A 12615-nucleotide genomic window follows, 5' to 3' on the forward strand; every position below is an offset into this window, starting at 1 on the left:
TAGGCTTGTTGATGCATGTATTAAAGGCAAACCAGTTATATGCGGTTGTTCTAGACTTGGCACGAACCCTAGATTGGTAATGTATTAAATGGAATATTAACCCGAAGTGGAGCTGGACATCCTGCCCACCAAGTGTATAAAAAGCGAATGCATTCTAATGTACAACGTCTCTCACTGAACACTCTGAACCACGCTGGAGTTCGTTGTGTTGTACTGAGAGCCGATATTTATCTGATTTCGCTCTGTTTTCATAACTGGATTCAGTATAAAATAAAGTACTTTGTATGTTCCTTTGTAACTCGTGTTCGGTGTATTTCCTTTTGGGTACTCAGCCTCGATATTTTGATTTTGTTTTCACAGTTGGCGCCCAAATAGGGACCCTCAAGATTGATGCCAGATTGTTGAAGGTTGATGCACGCTATTGGACCGGGATCGGACGATGTGACATAAGGGGCCCCACTGAACGAGACGCGACACCTCAGCAGCGCTGCACGGCCTGATCCTTGGACGATAAGCGTGTGGTCCGAGACGGCATCTTGACGAGGGTCCACTTATCGAGGCGGGCAGATTTGTCGAAATCACCATACACGAGGTAAGATTAGTTAGGTAAGATTCCTTGAAATCCGATCGGACCTCCTTAGGTTTGGTCAGGTGAGTCGTGACCCGACTCTTAATTTAATCCTGACAATTTGAATTTGGTGCATTGTATCTGCAGACACAATTATTGACCAGGTAACACCAATAATTTGATATGCCTGGGAAATTGTCTACCTGCTTCAGGGCATTGTTCCGCAGCGATAGACAATCTTTGGAATTTAGCCATCCGGCACCACAGGAGGGGTCGCCGGCATGTACTATGTACTGTAAGCATGGCATTGGAAGTATAGTATTTAATGACGTTTGGCACAGACAAACCAGACATGCCTCCGAACTTCAGTGGCCAATCAATGGTAAGTTTAAAATCCCTCATATTGAGTATTTAGAGTCAATTCTATTAAAGAAAATGGCTAGACCTGCAGCATTTGATGTTTTGCAGAATTGGAAAAAAGAAGCGTTGCAACAACTTCAAAGTAGAGAGAAGCATGCGCGCCGTCATAATACAAACGCCAAAAAAGCATTATTATATGACCAAGATAAACATTCTGAATCGACTAGACATATGGACAGGGCTTTCTCACTTGGAATTCAAAAGATATATCCATCCAAAGACCTCCATGCTTCCGATGAATTTATAGACAAATTATTAAATGAACGAAGGCCTGGTGCCTCTGCGCCACCTCCGTATGTTCCTCTTCCTGCTGCCTTACGTCTTCCTCCTGTTATTCCTGTTCTACCTGCTGTTGTTCCTGTTGTTCCTGTTCCTCCTAATGTTACCCTTCCTCCAGCTCCCCGCCTCTTTTTATCGCACCAGTTACAGTACCTCCATGGAATTTGCCTGCTCCCTCTCTTCCAAGTGGTCCTGAGCCACTTGTAATTGATCGAGGTGCAGGGTCAAAGGTTGTCACTCGCAATCCTGTACCACCGGAGAAGAAACGTGAGTTCATTGCATGGGCTAAGCATTGTATGGAGAAGGATGATCAAGTTAGTGTTTTTGCCACACTTTATAATATGGATAAATTTCCTGAGAAAAATGTTTTTATTGAAGGTTTAGGGATTCAGTTATGTATAATGTGGGGAAGATTAAATAATGCGTATCTCCCGCAAGGGTTAAGGGATCTAAATACTCTAGCGCTTTCTAGAGACACTGTGGAGAAGGTAAATGAGCATGCTGAGAGGTTATTTGAGTTTAGAAAGGAGTTGGAAAGGTTACAGAATGAGGATGACGAGGGGGAAAATATGTATGTACAGAAACGGTTCCTTCCTTGTCGTAAATCGATATCTGAGGAAGCACGAATTTGTACGAAAGATGCATTTAGATGGATTTCGGATATGTCGATAACTCCTGTTGAAGTATATGTCACGTATAGTGAGTATACGCCAGAAATGCAGAGGAAAGTGATACATGTAATGATAGAGTACCTGCAGGATGATTGTGTAAAAAGGAAGATTAGTTGTCCCACAGAGTTTTTGAGCATTTATAAGAGAGCTTTTTCACTTGACACTTCTTCGACTGCTTTAGCGCTCGATTTAGCTCTGTTGCTTAGTAAGCGTTCGGAGTCACCTACTTCTCAGTTGCCTATGAGAGAGGTACCTCCGACATTTGTCCCAAAAGTTGAGATTCCTGCAAATGTTGCAGCAACTACACCTGATGTGGACATTCCCGCACATTATGTATCACAGTTTGTTTACGTCCCGTTTTCACGACAGGAAGTGAACACTATTAGACAATCCATTCCTGATATTAGGAAAAATCCGATAGGATTCTATAAAGAAATAGAGTCCGTTTTGCAATCCTCAGTATTCACCTTAGCCGATATTGATTTGTTATTCACTGTACTCCTGCCCGTAGATTTATGGAAACAAGTTAGAACTTTTGACAACGTACCAGGGTTGGGAGATACATGGGTGAATATAACTAGACTCGATGGAGAAAGGCCAGCTGGTGAAAGACCGCCTCAGGTGATACTAACTTTGCCTGATAGAATTATTGCAAAATTAAAAACCATACTTCCCGAAAAGAGAATTATTTGGGACAAGCTTACTGCCTGTGTCCAAGGAAAGTCTGAGGGTGCTACTGAGTTCTTTAATCAGTTCGAACAGGTATTCTCGGATTTCAGTGGACAAGACCTAGGCACAGAGTCTGGGAAAAGGTTGTTCGTGGACACATTTGTGTGTGGATTGCTACCTGACATCCAGTCACAAATTATGTCTTCTGAGAGCATTTGGCAGGAGAAATCACAATCAGAAGTACTGCACATGGCTCAGTACTACGAGAACCGTTTCAATAATGAAAAAGATAGGGTTGAAAAACGAAAGGGCGATTTGAAAACTAAAGTGCTATTGCAGCAAATTGCTAGAGGCCCCAGAGGGGGTAGTTCTCAGGTTAGAGGTCAGGATGTCCCGCAAGGGAATGTGCCCTTGGGTCCTGTGAACATTAACCAGTGCGCTTATTGTCATCGAGAGGGTCATTGGCGAGCACAATGCCCCATCCTTCAACAAAGGTCAAATAATACATTTGGAAATGTGGGTAGGCGATCTAGAGGTCGCCCGGGTGTAGGGGGCCCTGGTAGAGGTCAGTTTACACAGGACCCTCAACAACCTTTCTCGCAGGACAATCAGACTCAGAGTGTGGACACCAGGAACATATTTGATCATCCTTCCGCTGCATATTTATCTGAAGAGCTTCCTTTTGATGACATTCTGTTTCGCTAGGATTGCCCGAAGCAGGGTTTGGAACCTACACCTATTCCCTTCAATCAGAAAGGTCCCTATGTTGAAATGGTGGTGGGAAATAGGAAACATTAGTTTTTGATAGACACTGGAGCACCGAAGTGTTCCATTGATCATTCACGGGTTTCAAACATTCCACTGTCAGGGCAAACCAATGTTTCTGTAGGGTTTTCTGGCACACCAGTTGTTTGTCCGGTTTCTTTGCCGGTACCTATTTCTTTGGGTCCCTTTACGGACCATTGTCCATTTCTGTTGACTTCGGATTGCGGAGAGAACTTGCTGGGGTTGAATCTGTTAAAAGAATTAAATGCAGTGATTTATTGTTCTTCTGATGGAGTACGCTTGACGATTTCACCACAGCAATTTTCTGTCTCACAATTCTTGAATAGACCTTTGCCTCCAGAATTCATTAATGTGCCAGAGAGCTTGTGGGCTGTTGACGACAATGATGTTGGTGTTTTACAGATTGAACCTGTCAAGATAGTTTTGAAACATGGAATTGAGCCGCCACGCATTCCCCAGTATAAGATTTCAGTTGAGGGCGAGCGAGCTTTGAAATGCATTGTGCATCGCGGGGTGATTGAAGAAATTTCAGTGTAACATTCCAATTTTACCCGTGTACAAGAAAATCAATAATGCAATTCCATTCCGTTTCATAATTGATTTACGTGCCATTAATAAAGTTGTGGCACCACAATTTCCAATTGTGCCTGATGTAACAACAATCCTAACTATGATTCCAGCTACAGCTACTTACTTTAGTGTTGTGGACCTGAAGAATGCTTTCTTTAGTATTCCTATACACAAAGTTAGTAGATATTTGTTTGCGTTCACCTTAGGGGGACACTTGTTCACATTTACTCGTGCACCTCAAGGTTACACAGAGAGTTCTAGCATTTATAGTAGGGCTTTGAAAGAACAATTTGATACCCTTGAATTGCCCTCTACCTGTACTTTGCTTCAGTACGTTGATGATTTGCTTCTAGCTGCTGACTGTGAGAGTGCCTGTAAGAAGGGCACTGTGTTATTGCTTATCCATCTAGCTAAGCATGGTCACAAAGCTTCGCTTAAAAAATGTCAATATTGTTGACAGGAGGTCGCCTATGTAGGCTATCTCCTGTCAAAGGAGGGAAGAAGATTGACACCTGAAAGAATAAAACACATTTCTGGCATGTCTGTCCCAAATACACAGAAGGAAGTTAGAGCCTTGATAGGTATGGCTTCTTACTGTAGGTTGTGTGTCCCAAATTTTTCACTAGTGATCAAACCGATGTTGGCTTTGACAAAGAAGGGCATTTCTTCGCCATTGCCATGGAACGCGGAACACCAACAATCGTTTGACTTGCTTAAGACTGCATTATGCTCTGCAACAGTTTTGGGCACACCAAACTATGAAAAGGCCTTTGTGTTGTTTGTGCATGAATGTGATGGATGTGCTTTGGCTGTATTAACGCAGGAGCATGGAGGGAAGAATAGGCCGTGCGGTTACTTTTCTTCCACCCTAGATCCTGTAGCATGCGCTTTGCCAAGATATTTGCGGGCTGTCGCTGCTGCTGCTGCGTCTGTAAAACAGAGTGAGGGAATGGTCCTAGGCCATGATCTAACCATGTCTAACCATGATGGTGCCTCACTCTGTAGATGTTCTACTGAACCGAACTCAAAAGCAACACCTTACTTCTGCACGGTTGACAAGATATGAATTGATCTTGTTATCTCCTCACATTCAAATTAAGAGGTGTTGTGTTCTTAATCCGGCTGCACTCCTACCTTTCCCGCATGATACTACTTGCGGCGATGAAGTGCCACATGATTGTTTGTATACGACCGAACAAGAGACAAAGGGTAGAATTGAGTTGAAAGATAGTACCTTGGATAATCCGCAAGGAGAGCTGTTTTGTGATGGCTCCTGCTTCAAACTTCTGGATGGTACATCCACAGCTGCTTATGCGATCACTACATTGAGCACGGTTGTGGAAACTAAAAGAATCACGCATAATTCTGCGTAGGCCGCAGAAATTATAGCATTGACCCGAGCTTATGAACTTTACGAAGGGCTTGCAGTAAATATATATACTGATAGTCAGTATGCCTTTGGGGTGGTTCACAACTTTGGGAGACTTTGGTCAGAGAGAGGGTTCCTAACTTCGCATGGCACCAAAATTCAACATGGCTCCCAAATAGTGCAACTACTCTCAGCGCTTGCGCTCCTTACTCAGTTAGCAGTTATGAAATGTGCAGCAAATCGAAAGATTACAGATGATATAGGGAAAGGGAATGCTTTTGCTGATCAGATAGCTAGGCAAACTGCTACCGATCTCCTTACGGAGATGCATGTTTCAAGGGAGTCTGTAAATGCTTATGCAATGGATGAGGGTGTTGGGTCTGTATGGGATATCCAAGCTGATGCCACGTTAGAAGAATCCAAAAGGTGGGCGGAAGGCTTGGGGAAACTTGACGGTGACGGGTGTTGGGAGGACATAGTAGAAGGGAAATGGCTACTCCCTGACGCGTATGTTATGATGACGGTCATCACAGCCCATGGTCCTACGCATGTATGTGCCCAGAAGATGACATAAATGTTAGAGAAAGTTTTGGTAAATGACAAGATTTCGAAAATTGCCCAGCGCTACGTCCAGGAATGCATGATTTGCCTACAACACAACGTGGGAAAGGGGACAGTAACTCCAAGGGGTAGTTTTGGGCCACCCTCTGTCCCCTTTCAAGCGATCCACTTTGACTTTATTGAAATGGAATGATGCGGTAATAAAAAATATGTACTGGTGGTTATCTGTGCCTTTAGTAAATATGTTGAGGCTTTCCCTGTTAAAGATGCTACAGCTATGACTACTGCAAAAATCATGTTAAAAGAATACTTCCCGCGGTTCGGGCTACCAAGAGTTATCTGGTCAGACAATGGTCCACATTTTGTCGCTGCTGTAATTCTGCAGATATGTACGGCATTACGAATTGACAAACGGTTCTATTCGGCCAGACCTGCTCAGAGTGCCGGACTAGTAGAAAGACACAACGGTATCATTAAGAACAAGCTCGCTAAGATGTGTGCCAGCACCAAACTAAAATGGCCAGACGCCTTACCGATGGTCTTGTTATCCATGCGTACAACCCCTCAAACTAAGACTGGGCTCTCTCCATTTGTGGTGGTAATGGGGAGACCTGCCAATATTTGGAACCTTCTTAAATGTAATCCATTAAGAAATGTTGAAAATGTGTTACTTTCAGATTATTGTAGCCAGTTGACTAAAAACCTGTTTTTGATTCATCACCAGGTACAAGAAGCTTTACCTGTGCGATGCGAGGGCCCAGGCCAGAGCATACGGCCTGGAAGTTGGGTGCTCGTCAAATCTTTCGAGCACTTGGCGTGGGCCATTCCAAGTCCTGTTGGTCACCCAGACAGCGGTGGGGGTCGCTGGGAGAAAGAACTGGATCCACGCGTCCCACGTCAAGAAACTTCCTCACACTGTGCCACACGTTACAGAAGAAACAGAACCCCTCGCTGATACTGCCACCAATGATCCCAAAGCAGTAAGTAGCACGGAGAGTGTGTCAGAAAATCTCTCTGAGCCCGTGAGGCCTGGGGAAGCTGCCATTTTGTCTCCACACTCTCTAAAAATGTTGCATCCGGAAACTGCTATTTCGAATTCAGCACTTTCACTTGCTTCCGACACGTTGCTTCCAGCAGGAAGTGACGATATATTGTTTTCGGATCAATCAGTACCAGGAAAAGTAAGGTACAATCTACGTCCGAGGAAATAGACTTATGGCACGGTTTTGCTGTGCATCTGATAGACTTGGGGCATGGTTCGGCTGTGCATTCGGAGGAGGAAAAGAGTCATTGAAGGCTTGCTTTTTTCCCAAATTTGAAAAAAGGGGATTCTGTTGGCTAGGGTTGTGGAAAGGACTAACAAGTCGCTCGGCCGGCAGGTCGCCAGCAACGAACTTTGGGGTATCCATTTAAAGACTACAATGCCTGCAACCGCTACTGCTCGTATGGAACTTGTAAATAAGGGGGTGACCAACCGGGACAATGGACAAAATGCCTGGGCCCCGAAGATGTATTGCAGTATTTTTATATTGATATTTGGGTTTTTAATAGTCGCTGCCTTAGGATTGTAGTACCTTGAGGATACTCATTCTTTAGAACTTTTGTTGCCTACTGAAAGTGCACCTATTGTTCCTACTCCCTTTGTATATTTGCATACTCTATCCCCTAGGGATTCTCAGCACAGACAAAGGTACCACAATAATACTCTACTGCTTATCATTAATGCTACGCATGCCATTTTTCATAAATCTAACTGTTGGGTCTGCTCACATTTACCGCAACACGGGGAAAAGGGGCTAGGTTTGTATATTCATCCTTTACCATTGACAACTGCTTGCTATGCTTCTCTTAGAGCACTGTTCTTTGGCCGGTGGAATGATAGCATCTCAGGGAACTTTGATGGCACCAATTTGAATAGTTCTGAGAAACGTGTTTTGACTCCCCTGGGATGCTCGCTTTTCGCAAACAGGAGTAAACCGAATGTTGCTTCTATTAGGCCTTCTGATAAACTGTCTCGTCCCTTTCAATCTTTGATTTCCTTTAAAATGGCTCCAAAAGGCAATAAGGATGCCATGCCTCCTTCTTACACTGTTAACCATAGCCCCGATTCAGTTTCTTTTTGCATACAGAGGAATGGAACTCAGTCAAATGGGACATTTTCTAGGTTGTGCCAACATTGCAAATTTGACTGGGGAAAACAGACCTTTGTATGTAGGCGAACCTGTCTACTTTGTCTGTGGTAATGTAGCATTCCCATGGTGGCCCAGGGATTGGCAGGGAACCTGTTATTTAGGGATTCTGTTACCTGGGGTGTTTATAGCTAGTACAAGAGAAGTTACGAAGGCTCGTCCACGGCGGGTCGAGAATGGTGACACCCCAGCACAAATCTTGGGAGATATAGCTAAATCAGTTGTGCCATTTTGGGGGCAGATAGTGAATTCAGAAGATATCAGAAAACTAACGAGAGTACTGGAGAGAACCATCAACCGGCCACAGACATACTCTATAATATGACGTTAGAACAAAAGGTGATAAGATTAGTAGCACTTCAAAACTGAATGGCATTAGATGTCATTCTGGCTGAGCGTGGTGGAGTGTGTAAATTAGTGGGGTCCGCTTGCTGTTTTCGTACCAGATTCCTCCCCAACTATCTTCAAGGCAATACAGAATCTGCATGTCCTTAGTTCCGAAGTGCATGTTCCCGAAGGAAACTGGGATCTAAGTGCTTGGTTATGGGACTTCTTGCAATCTTGGGATCGGAAGGTACTTTCAGTCTTGCTAATTATTTTGGGAATCCTGTTGTTTCTTTGTTGCTGTATTCAGTGTCTACCTGGTATGTGTTCGATGCTAGTGGAATGTTGCGCACAAGTGATAGGTTTGATAGGACATAAAATGTATGCCCCGGATAAAACTTCCAAAGAATATGTGTTGAAAGATATTTTAGCAAAAGACCTAATGGCAATAGATATTTCCAACAGTGATTCAGGGTGCATGGACGATGATGCATGGAGTTGTTTGCAAGGAGATCCAAAGTAGTTTTAGCACTTGGCATAGGCCAAAAGGAGGGTTTGTCAAAAGTGAAATTATATCGTGCCTCCTATTGCAATAAATATATGAATATTGGCCTACGCCAAGCTGCTCGAAAGTCGCTTGCGAAAGAATCCATGTTGCAAGGTCCTGACCTTAAATCAATGTAAGCCGCCATTTTAGGTCAATCCGCCATTTTAGGATTCGCTTTGTAAAAGTCACCCTGTGAGTTAAAATGGTGGACGATGTCATTCCAGAATACAACATGGCCTTCTTGACCTCTGTACATAGCTAATATGTAACTTGCCTGCAGGCCACTTGTTGAGGTTGTGAACTGAGACCTTGTCCTTCGTTGACCTGTGTGTAAAAGGATTACTCATGCAATGAAACTAATCCACGAGCATATGTTGAAACAATGTATTCAAATACTGAATATAGAACATCTGATTAACTACATTGTATTAATGCTTGAGAAAGCCTGCATGGAAAATCTAAGAATACACAGTTATTGCATAGGCTTGTTGATGCATGTATTAAAGGCAAACCAGTTATATGCGGTTGTTCGAGACTTGACACGAACCCTAGATTGGTAATGTATTAAATGGATTATTAACCCAAAGTGGGGCTGGACATCGTGCCCAGCAAGTGTATAAAAAGCGATTGCATTCTAATGTACAACGTCTCTCACTGAACACTCTGAACCATGCTGGAGTTTGTTGTGTTGCACTGAGAGCCGATAGCTATCTGATTTCGCTCTGTTTTCGTAACTGGATTCAGTATAAAATAAAGTACTTTGTATGTTCCTTTGTAACCCGTGTTCGGTGTATTTCCTTTTGGGTACACAGCCTCGATATTTTGATTTTGTTTTCACAATGCTATCTTCCTCCTTCGGACACTGTGGTGTCTCAGCTGCCCCTTCTTCTGCCGAGGAGTCCATCTCCAACCTCCGCCTCTTGGACCTACCCTCGGCAGCTGCGGCCTGTGACGCGGCACCAGACTCCTCACTCCCCAAAGAGATGACAATCTGGGAGGGGAGCCGGGCCTTGCGTCTCCGGCTGGTGGTGCGATCCCTGCCGCTTTGCTACACAGCACCCTCTCCGCCCTCTTCATAAGTTGACGCTGCAGACAGGGAGAGATAGAACACAGGCATCAGGGCACTGTACAATGGACTGATACACACATGACAGTTGTACATGAGTGGCAGTGTCAAACTTCAGACATGGCATCACACTCCTTAACACACATTTCATTTCTACTCACACACATGAGCAATTCCACAGCAATATTGCACCAGGTAGCACCATCCTTACACATACAACAGCATCAGCATCCAAAGGTGAGCCTGACATCACATGAAACAGTGGGAGTGCACAACACATGCACACACACCGACATACTTACATGCATGTGTACATGTCCACCAACTGTCACAGTGATGAGATAGACATCCATCTGGCATTTAGCCTTCTACATATCAGTGTCACATGAATCCATGTTGCATCACAGTTGCACACTTGTCAAATACACACACATGCACATGTACACAGTGCAGATACATACAGCTGGAACCAACGTGCATGTGTGACACCACAACCATGCCAACCTACATACACAGTAATTCAAACATGTGTGCTCCCACATCTGCATTTGGTCTGCATGCTTACCCACACATACACCATCCATGTGTCTAACACATGAGAGGACTTGCATGTGTCAGCCTCAGGCCCCTGTACATACACATCCATACATGGCCCTACAAAAACACATGTGCAACCTGCACACTACTGGCACACCACGACACACACGCACAGCGTCCAATCAGTATGCATGTAGACTTACCGCTCGACTCCAGACGGGTCTGCCTCTCAAGGACCTGGACGTGGAGCACTCGGCATATGCGTTCCAGGACCCTCATTTGGTGGTCGGACAGGTGGCACCGGCGTCCCTTGGCATCCGCTGCCTTCAGGAGGCGCTGGGCCTTGTCGAGGGTCCTGGACCTGAAGTCCTCCCAGCGCTTCTTGACATATTTGATGTCGCGGACTGCCACCCCCTCCTCGTTGATGGCAGTCACAATGTCCATCCAGATCCTGGTCCATCCTTCATAGTCGGCGCGCAAACTTCCAAAGAGGGCCTCATACTGCCCCAGGACTTGCTCCACCAGGACACCAACTTCCCTGGCACTGAAGCTGATGGCCCTCTGCCTCTCTGACTGGGGGTTGCCAGTGGTGCCAGATGGTGGTGTGCCCGACATGGCAACCCCAGAGGCAGGTGTGGGTGGGCAACTGGGTCCTGGGGCTGGGCCGTGGAGTGATGGTGTCCCAGTCGGGAGTCTTCAGTTCCAGCAGGAGTGGTCACAGCAACTGCACCCCTGGCTGACGTGCAGGCAGCAAATAGCAGGGCACATGGGCAGCAGGCAGGCAGGCAGCAGCAGATGGCAGGTGGGAGTGTGCTCGGGGCTCTTGGGGGCAGTAATTGCACGTCAGCGTGTAATTAGAGGAAAGGCCCTTAGCGCGTAAGCGCGTCTGTGACGTTACGCGCGCGGGTGTTTCACTCGTGAAGGGTGCATAGTGAATCAGCACATGAAGACACAGCACGTACGCAAATTAATTGGACCAAAGGCACTTTAGTGCGTAAGCGCATCTGTGACGTGACGCGCAAGGGCGTTTCCCTCAACACGGGTGCTTGTTCATTGTACACGTGCAAAAACTGCACGTCCGAGTGTCAGCTCGTGTAATTGGAGGAAAGGGCCTTAGCGCGTACATGCGTAAGTGATGTTGTACGTGTGGGCCGTTGAAAAGGTAAGTGTAGGAAGCCATTTTCTTGTAAGTGCTTTTCGTGGAGAGCGAGTGGGTGAATTTTGTACTTCTAGTCGGTTCACACGCAATTACTTCACAACGGTTCAAGTTCGTACTCCCTGTTACCTCTGACAGCGTTCAATTCTTATTTTGGCCAGTTTCCTCAAACAGCGTTCGCTTCTTCTTTTGTCCTGTTTCCTCAGACAGCGTACAATTCTTCTTTTGGCGGGGGTGTTGCCCAACGCACACACGCATGTCTTTTTCACGTTCTTTTTCCAGACATACGGTGAGTCGCGCACGTATTTACCAACTGTGCTTGCCCCGTTTGTCACGTACCCATTCAGAGGTCAGTGTAGGCTGCGTGTATTACGCGTACGCTTATTTTTGTGTTTCTGGGTGCCACAGCGTAGTGCGGGTTCATTTTTCCATGCACGTGGTCTACGAGGGGTTGCGTGCACATTCATTTTTGTTTTCAGGGTGCCTGTGCATTGCGTGACCCATCATCTTCCCCCAGGGGTCACAGACAGCCTTGCTAGAGCACTAGGGTATGAATTCCATCTAGTACCCTTCCCCCTTTCACCTCCAATTGCCCAGGACAATTGTTTACTGCTACTCCCATACGCACAACAACATCAGTGTCATGGTTGGGAGGCGACCAAGCGGTAAGGGAGGCAAAGGTGGCCGACCTCCAAAAGGTGGGTGTGGTGGGCGCGGTAGGGGACGTGGCCAGGATTTGCAGGGTGCCCCTAGATCCCCGTGTGTGGAGGACCAATCAGGGACACCCATGCCCCCCCATGATTGTGGGAAATGTAGCTGACACCATCCCAGCTCAGCCCTTGCTGGACCAGCCCATTTTGGCACCTGAACCGGCACAGGATGAATCCAAGGCTGACTTCCAGG

This window comes from Ambystoma mexicanum, chromosome 7p (assembly GCF_040938575.1).
Source record: "Ambystoma mexicanum isolate Mex_15411 chromosome 7p, UKY_AmexF1_1, whole genome shotgun sequence".
Taxonomy (NCBI): domain Eukaryota; kingdom Metazoa; phylum Chordata; class Amphibia; order Caudata; family Ambystomatidae; genus Ambystoma; species Ambystoma mexicanum.